Here is a 17,819-nt window from a genome sequence, read left to right as displayed (position 1 = left end):
TTGCATATTAAGCTGGATTTCAAGTCCAGCATGCCAGGAGTACATTGATAATGACAAAGCAGTTTTTATCAAGCCACAGGGTATAAACTGGCCACCTCCTTAGCTTTCCGTTTCTTATCCCCATCCTTCAAGATTAATTACATTCTTCCATCTGTTAAAGCTTCTCATACATAAGCCAATAAAGATTTCTTTTAGGGCTGTCTTATCCTCGCCCGGTATGAAAGACAATGGCGCTATCAGTGGTCCTGAAACTGCAATTATTTGTTCGCAATCAGCTATTGTAAGGCACAGACTGCACAGTATCTAAACTCAGCACACCATACAGTATTTTTAGTATCACGAAGGCATCCATAATGATAGGTGAAACTGGCATCAAAAAAGAGCTACTCTGCAAGGCTGGAAGACATTTTGAGAAATCTGACAAAACCTTTATGCATTTGATGTTCAAGTCACATAATAACACACTCATATATAAGCAAGGATTTCTCAAGAGATTACGTAGCTTAACTTTAAAATCGTCTATACCTGAGTCACTCAAAACAGCTGTTATCAACCCTCCCACATCTTCCCCCAAACAAGGAGAGATTCCGCAGCCTCTAAAGCCGGTAAAATTATGCCTGATCAGCATAGTTCAGGGGCTGCCAATAATGACAGCCTCCAGAGTTGCCTCCCTGCTTCTGTTCTTTAATGATTACAAGTCTCCCGAGAACATCTCTATCCCACTGGAGCCAAACAGAAAACCAGGCCAAAGCGATTCAGGGGTGGGACGATGTCACAAAACAAAATATGAAGAAACAGTAATTCTGCACAAGATGAATACAAATAAAGCGCCCGGCGCCTGCCTCATTATTGTCATCCAGTCCTCGTCTCCTACGAGGTACTCAAATTCACCTGCTTCATTTCCTGTCTACCCAGTGAGAAAGCAGGAATTCTCTGAGCCCAGGCACACCTACCTCCAGAAGTGACGATTAAAAGGGGGGAACCCTCAAATGGGGAGCCCCTTTAAGAAGCCCCCCAAATTCTTCTGCCTACCCAATAACCTTCAGTTCCTCCGCCTCCACCTTAAATGGGGGGGAGGGATCAGGGCCTCCAAAGAGGAGCGAACCTCCAATTCCTCTGCCCACAAGAGGGGCGCCCAAAGAGGGGTGAACCCCATTTCCTCTCAAAGACCTAAGATCCCTGCTAATTCCTTTGACAAGTGAGGAGGCTGTTAGAACGATTTCCTGTGCCCTTCCGGGGCCGCTCCCTGCCGCGCTGTACCTACATCCCCGGCTCACCTTCAGCCGCGGGCCGGGCCGCAGCCAAAGCAGCCGCCCCAGACCAAGCCCGCAGCCTCCGCGGCTCGGGACAGCTGCGTTCGACGTGCGTGCGTCCGCAAAGCCCTGCCCCCGCGTAGCGGCTGGCTCCGCCCCCACGATGACCTCATTGCAGTCAGCCAATGGGGTGGAGCCTCGGCCGGCTGCCGCAGTGCAGAGTCGCGGGGGCGCGGGCAAGACCCAGAGTGCTGACGCCATATTGTGCGCGCGGCCGTGGCACCCGGTCCCGCGGGGCGGGGGTTCCAGTGGGGCCTGCTGGTGCGGGTGCTGGAGGCCCTGAGTCCCCGCGCCCTTCAGAATCCCTTCTCCCTAATACTTACCCTGGAGGCGAGGCTGCCTGCTTTTTTTTCTTTTCATATCCGAAGAATTCACAGCTTTTTTTCGATAGAAGAAACATAAAGGAAGGGGAGAAATCATTATGAAATGACCAGAGACCTGGAGAGGAGCTTAAAAGCGCTTACAGTCCAGGCTCCTCTACATACACACGCACCCTTTACCCTTAATTTATAGAAGAGAACATTTAAGCCCCGGAGTGAGCAACACCTTGCTCAAGGTGCCAGATCCGTTGTAGAGCCTTGAACAGGGGCTCTTTCACCTAAGTGTGGAAAAGCCCTTTTTAGGAAAGTGCTTGGTTCAGCCCCTCCAGCAAGCGTTCAGGCTCTATTTTCCTCCAGTTAGTGGGAAAATCCCCATAAGACCATGTGTTGTGACAGTAAATTTTTATCTTGTTCGGCAAGATTCCTGCGGGCCCATTTGACCACTGAAGGGTTTTCTATTCCTCAAAAACCTTAGAATAACTTGAAGTTTGTTTGTTTTTTTTAAACGCAAAAGTGGTGCTACCTACTCTTTATAAAAAACGCCTTTCTCAATACTGATATCCCTAAAGAGGAGTAGGGATCCCAAATCATTTGTAGTAACCAGAGCTCCATCAGGAAAAACTTGGAAAACCGGTTATTCAGTCTCTGTGGGTGGTGGAACCCTACTGAGATTGAAGTGTAGTGAAGAAGATACTTCGGATAAAAACCTAATGCTGATAATTTTGTCCACTTGGCACAGACCTCATCAATCCTGCTTCCCAGCCTAAAACTAATAATGAAGGGCAAAAATGGACGTTTTATTTGAATTTTCTATCTCATATTGTGAGTGAAGATATAACTCGACTCCATTACGATTTAGTTGAGAAGTAGCACCTTGGAGAGGTGATCTTCAGTATGGTCCTCAATGTGATCTTCCTGTGATCTTCAACGTCCCCTAGCTGTCTCAACTTTCCCGGCAAGGCAGATAGAGACTCACACTTGAAAGCCTGCCAAGTTTTAGAATACTATTACACAATGACTATCATTTCCTTTTTATGAGACTCAAAAAAAGCACCCCCCCCCTTTTTTTTAAAACCTCAGAGTCAGGTGCTTGCTAACCACAAATTTTTCATACTCCACCTTTAAGACAGGCTTTCATCTGGACTCACCTCAATCCCCTTGAACTCTCTTTTTTCTCATGGTTTCCTTGAAAGTATATCCTCTCAAGTCCCTTTTCTGGCTTCTGTCATCTCCTGCCATCAATCTTTCTCCAGTGTTCTATTCCCTCCATGCTCTCTACCTTGGCACTCCTGCTTCTTGTCAGGTGTAAATGTCTATGTGTGGAACTCATACCTATTTTTCCATCTACCTCCCTTCTCCTAGGCTCAGAGATGGAATTTCAAGCCGCCTGAATAATGCCATTCAGGCAACAGATGCTTGCCGAAGGCCGAACCCATGGCGAACGTGGTGCCAGCTGCTGGGGAAAGGAAAAATGGAACAGACACACTTCCTATCCTAGAGGAGCTCACAGTTCAGTGAGAAAGAAAGTTCCAGTAATTACAGGAGAGAGATGAGTGCAATGATTCATACTTATTATGTGACAAGCATACTTTTTTTTGAAACAAAATTTTAATGTTTATTTATTTTTGAGAGAGAACAAGTGGGGGAGGGGTGGAGAGAAAGGGACAGAGGATTCAAAGTGGGCTCTGAGCTGACAGCAGCGAGCCTGATGTGGGGCTCAAACTCACAAATCGTGAGCCGAAGTCGGACGCTTAACCTACTGAGCCACCCAGGTGCCCCTGCCATTTCATACTTATAGCATTAGGACTCTCTAAGCCCCAGTTTCCTCTTCTGTAAAATGGGGTTAATAATAATACTTACATCACATGGTTATTGTGAGGAATAAAAGGAAGTTAGTACACACTTAGCCCTCAGTCTGCATTCAAAAACTGTTAATTATCATCGCCATTACCTTACTGTCGTTGAGATACAAAATACCGTATAATGGACCTGAGAATCTCAGAAAAGATTACATTGAGGAGGTGACATGACAGCAGAGTTTCAAAGGATCAGAACTCTCACTGAATAAAAAACTGGCCCTTTCCCTGAGATCATTAATCTACTGATGGCATTATTGTTTTCCTGGCTACCCAGGTTCCAAGCTTAAGCCTTCTCTAATTCCATTCTTTCTCTTTCTCTCCACATTTAGTCAGTTGCTATGTCATGCTAATTGTGTGTCCTGCATTTGTTTCTTGCCTTTACCCACTTACCCTTTTTATTTTCTTTGCTGATATCCTAGTAGAGTAGGTCCGTTAGCCTCTTTCAAATAACTAAAGCAGGAGCCAATGGGAAGCAGCATGGTGTAGTGTCACAGAGCACAGGCTTTTGTACCAGCCTGACCTAGGCTTGTATCTCAGTTCCTCTATTTATTCCATCTAGTATCAAATTTAAGAGAAATAAACCTCAGCTCTAACGATTACAAGGTGTGTGAACTTGAGCAATTTGGTTCTTGAGCTTCATTTTCCTCGTTGAAATTCTCATGGACTTGTCTGTGTCTCTTTTAGAAAACACAGTACTTTCTACCTGGCTTTTTTTTTTTCTATCACCAAACTATAAATTCCTTTTCTCCCCTAGCATTGGGCCTACTCATTCAATAGTAAGTACTATTTCTTGAATGAATGAATGAATGAATGACCCTGAAAGAAATGGGGGCCTCCTAATAGAAATCTACTATCAACAAACAAACACAGGTATCAGACAAAAAAGAATACGATCACCCCCCGCCTCTTTTCTTTATCCCCTTTATTTTATGGATTTCATTACCGGTGGGGAGGAGAACTTGTAACAGATTCTTCTATTTTTATAACAGAGATATGAGGGACAGCTGGGAAAGGTTCAGAGCAGAAGCTAGAAATCAGAAAAGGTGTGAGGAGTCAGTGCCAACTTTGCAGGATCAAGTTCAGCACAATAGTGCTAATGTTTGTATTCCATTTACAGTTCTCAAAGTTATTCTACATCAAAGCATACCTATGAGGTATAACACTCTTTAAGTTCCATGATGAAGAATACTTTTAAAAATAGCTTTCAGTCATCAAAAATCCATCATTTCTTCAGCAAACATCTACTAAGTGCTTGCTATATACTGGGCATAATGCTGGAAGCTGGAAATGCAAAAATGAGCAAGGAGCCCACAGTCCATCAGAGGAGTCAGACAAACAACTAACTGTAATGTAACATATGTAATATAGCAGAGATTAGAACAAAAGGTTATGGAAACCCAGAGAAGAGAGGTACCATTTGGCCCTATTGGCCGGCCCTAGAGAAGGCTTTAAGAAGACATGACATTCAAGATAGGCATCGAAGGATAGTAGAATTTTGTTCAGAAGAGGAGACAAAGGCTAATGAAATAGAAGAGAAATAGTACTAATATTAGACCAAAATCAGATTTTATTTTCATCATCGTAGGCAAATACACCAACTTAGCCCAAAAATGAAAGAAATACTTTGATCCAGAATAATCAAGCATTTATGTTGATTTTATCTCTGATTACCTGTATGCTTCTGGAGGAAAGAAAGAAGATGAAAGGATCTTCTGGGTTGTGCTCGTCTTTCTGTTGAACAAGTACAGCGTATGTCCAACAAGATCAAATATAAAATGCTGTTGATCACACATCCATGGAAAATATGAGCAATTCTAAATGAAGCTTAGCAAGTAATGCAGTTCTGGGTGTCTTAAACTGAGCTGCCTAGCATTTTTGAAAATGTTTCAATAAAATCTACAAAAATTAGATCTTCACTACCAAGACAAAGCAGACAACAGAGGCAGTGATCTTGCAGAGTCTCAAAAATCTACAAGAATCTATAGTGGAATGATTAAAATAAATGTTTTTCTTTTTTTCCTTTTATTTTTTAGTTTGAATGAATGCACCACAATTGTCCAAAGTCCCAGTAGTGAAAGGTCAGCTCATGTTTGTTCATCCAACTTAAATTCCTAGATGGGGCTTACAGGAGAGTATTAAAGTTAAGCCAAGTGTTTTGAAATACATATTTACTCAGTGTCCCTCCTTTCCATATGCTTCCTGTATTAGTTTCCTAGGGCTGCTGTACAAATTAGCACAAACTGAGTGGTTTAAATAACAGAAATTTATTCTCTCACAGTCCTGGAGACTGGAAGGCTGAAACCATGATATTTCTGAAGGCTCTAGAGAAGAATCCTTCATTCTCTCTTCCTGGTTTGTAGTCATTGCCTGCCATCCTCAGCAGTCCTTGACTTGTAGGTGCATCCCTACTGTCGTTCCCTCTATCTTCACACGGCATTCTGCTCTGTGTGTCAGTATCTAGATTCAAATCCCCCCCCCTTTTTTCTTGAGAAAGAGAGCTCGAGTGGGAGAGAGGGGCAGAGGGAGAGAGTGAATCCCAAGCAGGCTCCATGCTCAGCAGGGACCCAGACACTGGGCTGGATTCCATGACCCTGGGATCATGACCTGAGCTGAAATCAAGAGCCTGATGCTCAATTGACCGAGCCACCCAGGCACCTCTAAATTTCTCTCTTCTTATGATACCAGCTATTGGATCAGGGTCCACCTTAATCCTCTACGACCTCATTGTAACTTGATTATATCTGCAAACACGCTCTTTCCAAATAAGGTCACATTCACAGATTCTGAGTGAACATGAGTTTTGGGGGATTACAATTCAACCTAGTACATTTTGCTTACCAATCTTGGGAAGAAAATTTTCATCTGTGTAATTTTCCAACTCTTCACCTGCAAGTAGTTGGCAGCAAACAGGAAAATTGTGATTTAAAATTTTACTTTCTGGGAATGCAAGCTGGTGCAGCCACTCTGGAAAACAGTATGGAGATTCCTCAAAAAACTAAAAATACAACCCAGCAATTGCACTACTAGGTATTTATCCAAGGGATACAGGTGTGTTGTTTCGAAGGGACACATGCACCCCCATTTTTATAACAGCACTATCAACAACAGCCAAAGTATGGAAAGAGCCCGAATGTCCATCGATGGATGAATGGATAAAGAAGGTGTGGTATATATATATACAATGGAGTATTACTCGGCAATCGAAAAGAATGAAATCTTGCCATTTGCAACTACATAGATGGAACTGGAGACTACTATGCTAAGTGAAATTAGTCAGTCAGAGAAAGACAAATACCATAGGACTTCACTCATATGAGGACTTTAGGAGACAAAACAGATGAACATAAGGGAAGGGAAACAAAAATAATACAAAAACAGGGAAAGGGACAAAGCATAAGAGACTTATAAATATGGAGAACAAACAGAGGGTTACTGGAGGGGTTGTGGGAGGGGGGATAGGCTAAATGGGTAAGGGGCATTAAGGAATCTACTCCTGAAATCATTGTTGCACTCTATGCTAACTAATTTGGATGTAAATTAAAAAAAATAATAAATAAAATTAAAAATTAAAAAAAATGTTTACTTTCATGGGGCACTTGGGTGGCTCAGTTGGTTAAGCATCCGACTGCAGCTCAGGACATGATCTCGTGGTTCATGAGTTCGAGCCCCTCATTGGGCTCCTTGCTGGCAGCGCAGATCCTGCTTCGGATTCTAGCTCTCTCCTCTCTCTCTGCTTCTCCTCTGCTTGCACTTTCTCTCTCTCAAAATAAATAAATAGAAACTTTAAAAATAAAAAAAAGGAATTTGAGTTGTTTAAAAACATAAAATTTTACTTTCGCTTGTCTGCATCCTCTGAGATGTTGCTCAGTTTAATGATGGTTTTGTGTCTAGTAAAATGATTTTTCGTTTTTCCCTTTTGTGTAAAAATGAACTCTAGTTCTTTTTTTAAAAATTTTTTAGCATTTATTCATTTTTGAGAGAGAGAGAGACACACACAGAGTGCAAGCAGGGGAGGGGCAGAGAGAGAGGGAGACAGAATCCCAAGCAGGCTCCAGGCTCTGAGCTGTCAGCATAGAACCAGATGCAAGACTTGAACTTATTAACTGTGAGATCATGACCTGAGCCGAAGCCGGACGATTAACTGACTGAGCCACCCAGGCACCCCAAAATGAACTCTAGTTCTTAAACTATTCTGCCATGGAACTCGTTTTAAACCAATTCTATGTATGTATGTATGTATGTATGTATGTATGTATTTAAAGTAAGCTCTGTGCCCAACATGGGGCTTATGACCCCAAGATCAAGAGTTGCATGCTTCGTCGACCGAGTCAGCCAGGTGCCCCAGGAACTGATTTTAGTGTTGAATGAGAGAATTCCCCTGCCACAACCTTTAGATGACTTATAATCTACCTTTGACCATCATTCTTGAAATACTGATTAGCAGTGTGTTTCCATAGAAGTGGTCCCTTTTGCCGTTTCACCCTTTGTTCCCCAAAATAACACGCTGCTTCTGCTTTCAAAGCCTCTCAATGTTTAAGATAAAAGTCTTTTGGTAAAAAGTAAAAATCCCTTCATAATAGATTTTGAGGCTTCCTTTGAAGCTCAAAGAAATGTCAGCTTCCTTTAGCTCTGCTAGTGATTACATCCACAAGGAGATATGAATGAGCCTGAGGCATGTGACATTTTATGTAACCCTCAAGACTCTTGTGACCAACACATGGGGCAAGGAATCTCTTAACTTTGAAAGTTAAAAATGTCATGGAAAAAAGCTCTTGATGAAATGAAATTTACAGAGAAAGACAAATACCATATAATTTCACTATATGTGGAATCTAAAAAACAAACAAATAAACAATTGAAAAGCAGAAACAGAACCATAAATACAGAGAACTGATGGCTTCCAGAGAAGACAGGGGTGGGGAGAATGCACGACAATGAGTGAAGGGGAGTAAGAGACAGAAGATTCCAGTTATAGAATAAATAAGTCATGAGAATAAAAGGTACAGCATAGGGAATATAGTCAATGATATTATAATAGCATTTTATTGTGACAGATGGTAGCTACACTTTGGTGAGCAGAGCATAACATATAGAGTTGTTGAATCACTATGTTGTACACCTGAAACTAATGCAACATTGTGTCAACTATTCTTCATTTAAAAAAATTGGGGGCAGGGGGATGGTGCATGGATGTTTCAGTTGGTTTAGCGTCTGACTTGGCCTCAGGTCATGATCTCGCAGTTCATGGGTTCGAGCTCTTCGTTGGGCTCTGTGCTGACAGCTCAGAGCCTGGAGCCTGCAGTCGGCTTCGGATTTTGTGTCTACCTCTCTCTATATGCCCCTCCCCCACTCATGCTCTCTCTCTCTCTCTCTCTCTCTCTCTCTCTCTCTCAAAAATGAATAAACGCTAAAAAATTTTTTTTTTAATTCAGAAAACTTGAGATGGCAAGAAAGGAAAGGATTGATTGACATAGGGCAGAGAAGACCCTCTGTGACATCAGGCCTGAAATATTTGCCAGAGAAACAAGAAACTGGTTCAAGGAGATTTCTGAAGTAGAGAATCTGGCAAATGTTTCTGTATTGGGTTTCTAGTAACTTGGAAAAAGAAGGCGAGATCTGGAATGAAGAAATGCATTGGAAAATTCCAGTAGAAAGGATCTGGTTGGATCAGTGGTCAAGGGATGTATTTAACTTGAACGGTCATATTGCCCACTTAGTGCTTGACATTCAATATATAGTTAATAATTTTTTTAAGTAAACCCTACACCCAGCATGGGGCTCGAACTCAATGATCCCAAGATCAAGAGCTGCATGCTCTACCGAATGAGCCAGCCAGGCACCCCTACTTAATAAATATTTTTGAAAGAAAGAAAATAAAATTGGGAATGCACTTTCTTAACTTGTGACAAACTGATGTAGGTTTTTTGTATTTGTGATCACATCCTTATTTAAGGCTGGAGATTTGTTATGCTTTACAGTTGAGTTGTTTTGTTTTATATAGCAGTTTACCAGGTTTGTGTGGTATTTTAAGGAGGGAGTTGTGGGAAAGGGAGCCTGCAGGACATTTTTAGGGAGAATGTACAAGGGCATAATCTGCAGAGAAGAAAACTTTTCTTAGGAGAAGGAGAAAGAGGTTCCCAAAAGGGAACCTTCAGTTGGATATTGCCTTGAGTCCTATTTGTTTTTAAATTTTTTAATGTTTTATTTTATTTTTAAAGGAGAGAGAGAGAGAGAGAGAGAGAGAGAGAGAGAGAGAATGCAGGCGGGGGAGGGGCAGAGAAACAGGGAGAAACAGAATCTGAAGCAGGCTCCAGGCTCTGAGCTGTCAGCACAGAGCCTGATGTGAGGCTCGAACTCACGAACCGTGAGATATGACCTTTGCTTGGAGGTTTCGAGATTATGAATACAGGTGAACAACTATTTCTATTAAAAAATAAAATATACTTGGGGGGTATTTGGCTGGCTCAATTGGTGGAGCATGCAACTCTTGATCTTGGGGTTGTGAGTTCAAGCCTACACATTGGGTGTAGAAATTACTGAAATATAAAATTTTTTAAAAATACACGTGTGCACATGAATACACACACACACACACACACTTTGGAACCTTAAAATTTTCTGGCAATATGTATAGCTATTGACAACAAGAGACTTGAGTAAAAACCTGTGAGGTAAGTGGATTTTATTTCATTATTATCTGTTTTAGTCTCTCCAACCAACGTGAGGCTCAAACTCATGATGTGGAAATTAAGAATTGTGTGTTCTACCAACTGAGCCAGCCAAGCACCCCAAGGTGAGTGAATTTTAGAAGCTTTCTAGTCTTTAAATGTTTGGTAGATTTCTTCACTAAAACCACTTGGACCTGGAGATTTCCTTTTTTAATTAAATTATATTATATTTTAAATTATAAATTAAATTTCTTTAATAGTTCTAGAGCTATCCAAACTATTTGCTATTGGGTAAGTTGTGGTAATTGGTGCTTTTCAAGACATTGAAACGTGGAATGTTTATTTAGTCTCAAAATATCACTCTACAAAATAACTTACGTATGACAAAGAGGAAAAGAATAACTTCACACAGGAAAAGTCCGATAGACACCACCTCACCACTGATCAAGGTTAACATCTCTAGCAATGGTCAAATCAAAACCATGTATCACCTGATTGAAGACGATGAGAACACAGCATTCCTATGGTGCTATTCCTGCCCAAGATAAATATCCTAAATCCATCATGAGGAGACATCAGACAAGCCCAAATCAAGCAACATTCTACATAATAACTGTCTGGTAATCTTCAGAAAGGTCAAAAGGTCAAAGTTATGAAAGTCAAGGGAAAAATGAGGAACTGTGCCCCTAATTGAAGGAGACTGAGGAGATGTGACAACAACATTCCAAGTGTGATCTCAGATTGGATCATTGAGCTATAAAGAACATTATTGGGACAAATGATGAAATCTGATAGGCTGCTGAGAATCAGATGGTGAAATGTATCAAAGTTAATTGCCTGATTTTGATGGTTGTATTCTGGTTATGTATCAGAATGCAGAAAATGCATACTAAGGTATTTGGGTGATTAAGACATCAAGTTGTCAACTTATTCTCAAATGGGTCAAAAAAATTTTTTTTTGTTCTTAAAAAAAACCTTTCTGTAAATTTTAAATAATTTAAAAATTTTGTAAATGAAACTTTTTTCCAGATAGCCTCTTGTCATTTTGATCACTCTTTTACTCTAGAACTCCTAAACATTGATGGATAGATCTCATATACATTTGTATTGGATATCATCTACTTATTTGGGAATCTTTCTACTTCTTGCATGTTTATTTCCTCAATGAGATTATTGGTTTTTTTTTTATTTTTTTAATGTTTATTTACTTTTGAGAGTGAGAGACAGAATGTGAGCAGCGGAGGGGCAGAGAGACACAGAAACAGTATTGGAAGCAGATTCCAGGTTCTGAGCTGTCAGCACAGAGCCCGATGCGGGGCTTGAACTCACGAACTGTGAGATTGTGACTCAAGCCAAAGTTGGACGCTTAACTGAGTGAGCCACCCAGGTGCCCCTCAGTGAGATTATTAAACCCCCAAAGGACATATATTATGCTTCTATTTCCTTTGCATACCCTTATAGTATCACATAGCTGCTCTTAATAACCACTTGAAAATGCTAAATGTTTTGGAACACGAATTATCTGAATGGTTGAATTGCTTCTTTCAATATAAGCCCATTGAAAAACTTTAAGTCATCTCTCTTAAGTCATATGATGGATCCAGGAACCAAATCTGTGCTGACTGCTCTTTCACACCAATCAGTGACCTGTGGGATTCATGGAAATATGTGTCTTGGAAAAATGAGTCACTCCACCAACGCACAGCTGGACTCTCACACCCAGAGCACAATGAAAATGTGGAAATCTGAGTGAAACACAAGGAATCTATGTCGGAACAAGAGTTCACATTCTTCCTGCTCTGTTACATTGTGAAATGGAAACATGGTTTCCTGGGAAAAGGGCCAGATTTCACAAATTAAATGGCTTTGCTTAAATGTGCACAGCTGCTAAACACTTACCGTACTTATTGAGTGTCTTGTTTTGAAGATCTGCTCTTGATTCCAACTGGAAAGTTGAAAGGAAGGAGTCGGGGAGGTCTTCTTGTGTGCCACAGAATGGGTTTAACAGAAAGTTGTCTTGAATACCATCAGTTCTTGACTGGTTCAAGTGCATGATAGGGAAAATTGTTATGCACATTTTTTGCCACCAATGATATGTCAACTTTGCATATGCACATGCAACTCTGACATGTCCCTTTACATATATGAACACATTTCATCCTCAAAACAGCCTTCATATTTTTTATTATGGGAAAGTTCAAATGTAGGCAAAAGTAGAGAGAGTAATATAATGAGTCTCTATGCACCTATCACCTTGCTTGAACAATGATTAACACATAGCCAACCTGCTTGCATCTGTATGCTTATCCACTCCCCTCGGACTTATTTTGAATCATATCCTAGATGAAATATCATTTCAACTGTAAATAACTCAGTATGTATCTCTTAATTCTAAAGATTATTTTTATTTTTATTTATTTATTTTAAAGTAATCTCTACATCCAACATGGGGCTCAAACCCACAACCCTCAAATCAAAAGTCTCATACTCCACTGACTGAGCCAACCAGGCACTCCCAAGGATTATTTTTAAAGTATAACCATAATGCCAGTATCACACTTTAAAATTTATTAATAATTCCTTGATGTCAGCAAATATCAATATTCAAATTCCCCCAACTGTCTCATAAACCTTTTTGTTTTGTTTTGTTTTGTTTTGCCTACAATGTTTGATTGAATCGGGATCTACATAAGATCCATACATTGTAATTGGTTGACTGGCTTTTCTTTTTTTTTTTTCCCCCCTTTTTAAGTAAACTCTTTACCCAACATGGGCTTAGGTGTTGTTAGACTGATACAACAATTATAGAGTTCCCCATTCATTTCCATGTCAGAGTTTTAGCAGGCATTAATGATCATTATCTAGATCGTTATTTTACTAGAGGTTACAAAATGGTGACATTTCATTGCTCCAGCTTCATTTATGAGCTGAAATTATTCTATAAATAAGTTCTTTTTTTTTTTTTTTTAATGTAAGCTCTACACCCAACATGGGGCTTGAACTCATGACCCCAAGAGCAAGAATTGCATGCTCTACTGACTGAGCCACTACTAAGAATTTTCCCTCACCAAATATTTGGTTACTCTGAGGTACAATTCAAACAGAAAAGGCAGGATAAATGCTTATTTCTCTTTATTTCAAGTTTTTAGTAGAATAATTAGTTGGTTCTCTAGTATTTTCCAAGGTGACTCCCAAGGAGTTTTTTGTTTGTTTAGCATCATTATGATCTCATGAATTTAAACATATTTGATGTGCATTACCTGAAACCAAACAACTGGAAAACTAAATTAACAATGCTTTTCTTTTTTTTTTTTTAAACTTTTTAAAATGTTTTTTTAATTTATTTTTGAGACAGAGAGAGACAGAGCATGAGCAGGGGAGGGGCAGAGAGAGAGGGAGACACAGAATCCAAAGCAGGCTCCAGGCTCCGAGCTGTCAGCACAGAGCCCGACGTGGGGCTTGAACTCACGGACTGCGAGACCATGACCTGAGCTGAAGTCGGATGCTCAACTGACTGAGCCACCCAGGCACCCCAACAATGTTTTTCTATGCATACTTTGCTACTTATATAAAGAATGAGATCAATTACAAATATATAAACCAACATAAAGAATTTCTTCTTATTTATTTTGAGAGAGAGAGAGTACGGGGGAGGGGCAGAGAGAGGGAGAGAAAGAATCCCAAGTAGGCTCTGCAACGTCAGTGTGGAGCTTGATCTGGAGCTTGAACTCATGAACTGTGAGATCCTGATCTGAGCTGAAATCAAGACTCGGACTCATGGGAATGCAAGCTGGTGCAGCCACTCTGGAAAACAGTATGGAGGTTCCTCAAAAAACTAAAAATAGAACTACCCTACGACCCAGCAATTGCACTACTAGGTATTTATCCAAGGGATAAGGGTGTGCTGTTTCAAAGGGACACATGCACCCCCATTTTTATAGCAGCACTATCAACAACAGCCAAAGTATGGAAAGAGCCCAAATGTCCATCGATGGATGAATGGATAAAGAAGATGTGGTGTGTGTACACACACACACACACACACACACACACACACACACACACACACAATGGAGTATTACTCGGCAATCAAAAAGAATGAAATCTTGCCATTTGCAACTACGTGGATGGACCTGGAGGGTATTATGCTAAGTGAAATTAGTCAGAGAAAGACAAATATCATATGACTTCACTCATATGAGGACTTTAAGAGACAAAACAGATGAACATAAGGGAAGGGAAATAAAAATAATATAGAAACAGGAGGGGGAGACAGCATTAGAGACTCATAAATATGGAGAACAAACAGAGGGTTATGGGAGGGGGTGTGGGAGGAGGGATGGGCTAAATGGGTAAGGGGCATTAAGAGATCTACTCCTAAAGTCATTATTGTACTATATGCTAACTAATTTGGATGTAAATAAAAAAAAGAAAATTAAAAAAAAAAAGAAAATATCAGCTTCCCTCAAAGCTATGTCAGGATGTCTACTAAAGATTTCATGGGACAATATCCAGACGCTAACTCATAGGTATCATGAAAATAAAAAATGATTTCATTTCCACTAGAGATGGGCTTAAACAGTTCAATTATCTTAGAAAACTATTCCATCAAAACGTTCGAAGATGAAAATAAGACCTGGTGTTAAAATCTATGGTTACCATTAAAGGGTAATTAAAATATTATCCAGGGATTCAGCAAGTATTTCAGGATAAGGATGCTTAAATCTTCTCGATCAATCCATTTTTAGATGTGCTTCCAGGTCTATATTCCTTTTTATATATTCAATAAATAATTTTTAAGAAAAAAAAAGACTCAGACTCGTAACCGACTAAGCCAGCCAGGCGCCCTCTGAATTGTACACTTTAAATAGGTGAATTATGCAGTGTGAATTGTATCTCAATAAAGCTGGTTTTTTGTTTTGTTTTGTTTTTACTTTTTCTTGGAGCAGTTTAAAAACTGTGTTTTTTAAAGAAAAAAATGAAAGGAAGAAAAAATAGCAAATGGGACAAGACACAAGTTAATGAACAAAATCTCACAAGGGTCAGGAGGGAGAGTTGCAAGGACAAACTGGTCAGTGGTGCTAAATGCTGCAGGGTTCAAATAAAATTAGAAAAGGAGAGGTAATAGGTAGAATATGGAGTTCATTAGTGACTTTTAAGTGCTCTTGTAGTAGAGAGGAAGCCATACTTTTGGATAAATAGCAAAAGTTTAAGAACTGAATTGGGGGTGAGGGATCTGTAGCAGCAGTTCTAGAAAACACTGAAATTTCAACAGTAGAAAACAGACGGACCCAAACTTGAGGAGACAGGAAGGTAAAACCAATTAAGACTGCAGTTTTTGTTTGTTTGTGTGTTTTTGTTTTTTATTTTTAGGATAAGAGACCAGTGCATGATGAAAGCAGAGAAGGAGGAGAGGTTTTAGGGCATTTCCATTAATTTATTTTCTTGATGTTTATTAGGCCGCATCACTGCTTCCTTGAGACTAAAAACTCTCCCCCCACAGCAAATTTGCCATGTCCTTTCAATGGTTTCTCGCACTAAACTATGCATAAATTAGCACTTAAAAATAATTTTGACTGTTTTCTGGCTCAGGAAAGCTACCCTATACATTAATGTTTGAAGGAGAAGAAAGGAAGGAATTTTTGAGGCAGAGAAATACACAAATACTATAGGCATTTTTTGTTTATGTCGGAGGGACAAGAATAGTGCCTATAAATCCCGGGAGAAAAACATCGCTGCTGTCTGTGGCAGCTGCGAGCCAGCTCCTGAAGACACATTCATCCCAACCACTTATTATTAACAAAACATACTGTCTACCCAGGATCGCTCCCAGGAGGGATCCAAAACTGAATGGAACATACTGCACACTGTGCCCCTCACACCTTACTGGATCTCCCTAAGTATATACTCATAAGACCTATGGCAGCACCACAGTAAGAGATGAACAATGCCTGGTTATCTCTTGCCCCAGCCCCACACTTTCACAATAAGCGTAGTTGCTGCAGGGTGAGGTGGGGAGGGTGTACCCTTTCTCCTTTCCACCTACAGACTCTCCCCTCTGTGAACCTCTCCCCCCTCTCCCAGAAAGTGGTGGCAATACTCCTTGAACTGCTGGAGCATTTTCCACTTTGTATAAGAAATTATTTATGCATATATCGCCCTTGTTACACTTTGAGCTTCTCAGCAGGAAGGACTGGGCTTTATTAAATCTCCTTAAAGTCCCCAGTCTGGTAGCTGGCTCATGTGAAGTAGTCACACTTTCTGAACAAATGAATGGATGGAGGAATATGACAGAGCTCTGTGAGATTACAGTGGCTGACGTGGTTGTTATGCCCGTGTTCTTTTTCTGGGCCAAAGGGTTGTTTGTTTCCATCTCTCCATCCCTTTTACAGACTGCCTCAGCAGCTGAAAGTACACAATGGAACAGCATGCCTTTCAGCAAGTAGAGACAGCAGTGGAAAATGCAAAGCATCAACCCTGAATGCAAGCGATGGCATACTGAACACAATTGCAAATGAAGAGAAAGTGATTATTTTCACTGAAATGGAGTGAAGCCCTCTGGTAAGGCTCTTCTTGGGCTCCATTTCTTGGGATCAGGATTGATAAAGCCAATGCAAGAAGGCTCAGCACGCCCCCTGTTGGATTTAGCTGACATCTAGTAGGAAGAAGAGCAGAGAAACTTGTTGATGCACACGTTTCTTGGAGGTAGGAATGCAGGGGTAGGGCCCTTTCTGCAAAATTCTCTGTTAAGGCGTCAGATGAGTCAGAGATGTATTCACTGGACTATCCCGGGACATAATTTGACTCATCCACAAACACTGACATTCCTTTTTGAAGAACAGAAATATTTTCCTAATGTGAAAGCCAGAATGGCATGGACTTAATTCCTTTTACCAAGCATACAACCACAAAATCAACCACTAAAACTCCTCTTCAGTGTCTCCCTCATCTGCTGTGAGGTTTAAATCGTAATGTCTGAATCTTCTTTGATACAGAATTGGCGAAATTAGTACATCCATACATTGGAAAACAAGTCAGTTCTACACGCTACATGGAACAATCTTCCAGGTATGTTATTAACTGAAAAAAGCAAAGTGCTGAGCATACATATGTAGCAGTATATTTAAATATGTATTTCTATAGAAGGTTCCACAAGAAAATAGTAACAGTTTGTCTCTTGGGAGAGAAATTAGTTGTGCAGACAAGAGTAGAAAGAAAAGTTCTTTTCACTCCATTTCTTTGTGTCCTATTCAAAATCTGTATCTTGTATGTCACCTGTGAAAATAATCTAACCAATTAAAAAAAAAATAAGAAACTGGGCCACTAGGCTGGCTCAGTCGGAAGAGCATGTAACTCGGGGTTGTGAGTTCAAGTCCCACTTTGGGGGGTAGAGATTACTTTAAAAAAATAAGAACCTTATGAAGGGCTATAAGGTTTTCTACTGTCACTCTTCTTTTTTCTAGAAGTCTTATCAATCCTCAACAGAAGCAACTTAAACTGCTATAATACATTTTCTCTTAAATTCTAAAATAAGTTGGTAATCTGTCAGTTCTTGCAGATATATATCTGCTAGTCATTGGGGCTATCTTGGACTGTCCCAGATACACTGAACTCTTCAGCTCCTTTCTGGCTTGGTGGGTTCTCTGAATGGATTGTTGT

At 40.3% G+C, this 17,819-nt stretch overlaps 1 protein-coding gene across 8 annotated transcripts in view; it reads right to left on the bottom strand.

Annotated features, from left to right (window-relative positions):
• ATP6V0A1 (ATPase H+ transporting V0 subunit a1) overlaps positions 1-1,392 on the bottom strand; it is a 60,219-nt gene extending 58,827 nt beyond the window's left edge. For 7 of the 8 annotated variants that reach the window (XR_004344403.1, XM_030295277.1, XM_030295278.1 and 4 more), the window contains exon 1: positions 1,278-1,361. The gene's annotated coding sequence lies outside the window, so the exon portion shown is untranslated. Of the gene's footprint in view, positions 1-1,277 lie in introns of all 8 variants that reach the window. The other variant, XM_030295280.2, reaches the window with a different exon arrangement.
• Between the last annotated feature and the right edge of the window lie 16,427 nt (positions 1,393-17,819).

Source organism: Lynx canadensis, chromosome E1, assembly GCF_007474595.2.
Source record: "Lynx canadensis isolate LIC74 chromosome E1, mLynCan4.pri.v2, whole genome shotgun sequence".
NCBI classification, from domain to species: Eukaryota; Metazoa; Chordata; class Mammalia; order Carnivora; family Felidae; genus Lynx; species Lynx canadensis.
Note: the sequence above shows the minus strand (reverse complement) of the source record. Positions and strands in the feature narration are given on the sequence as shown.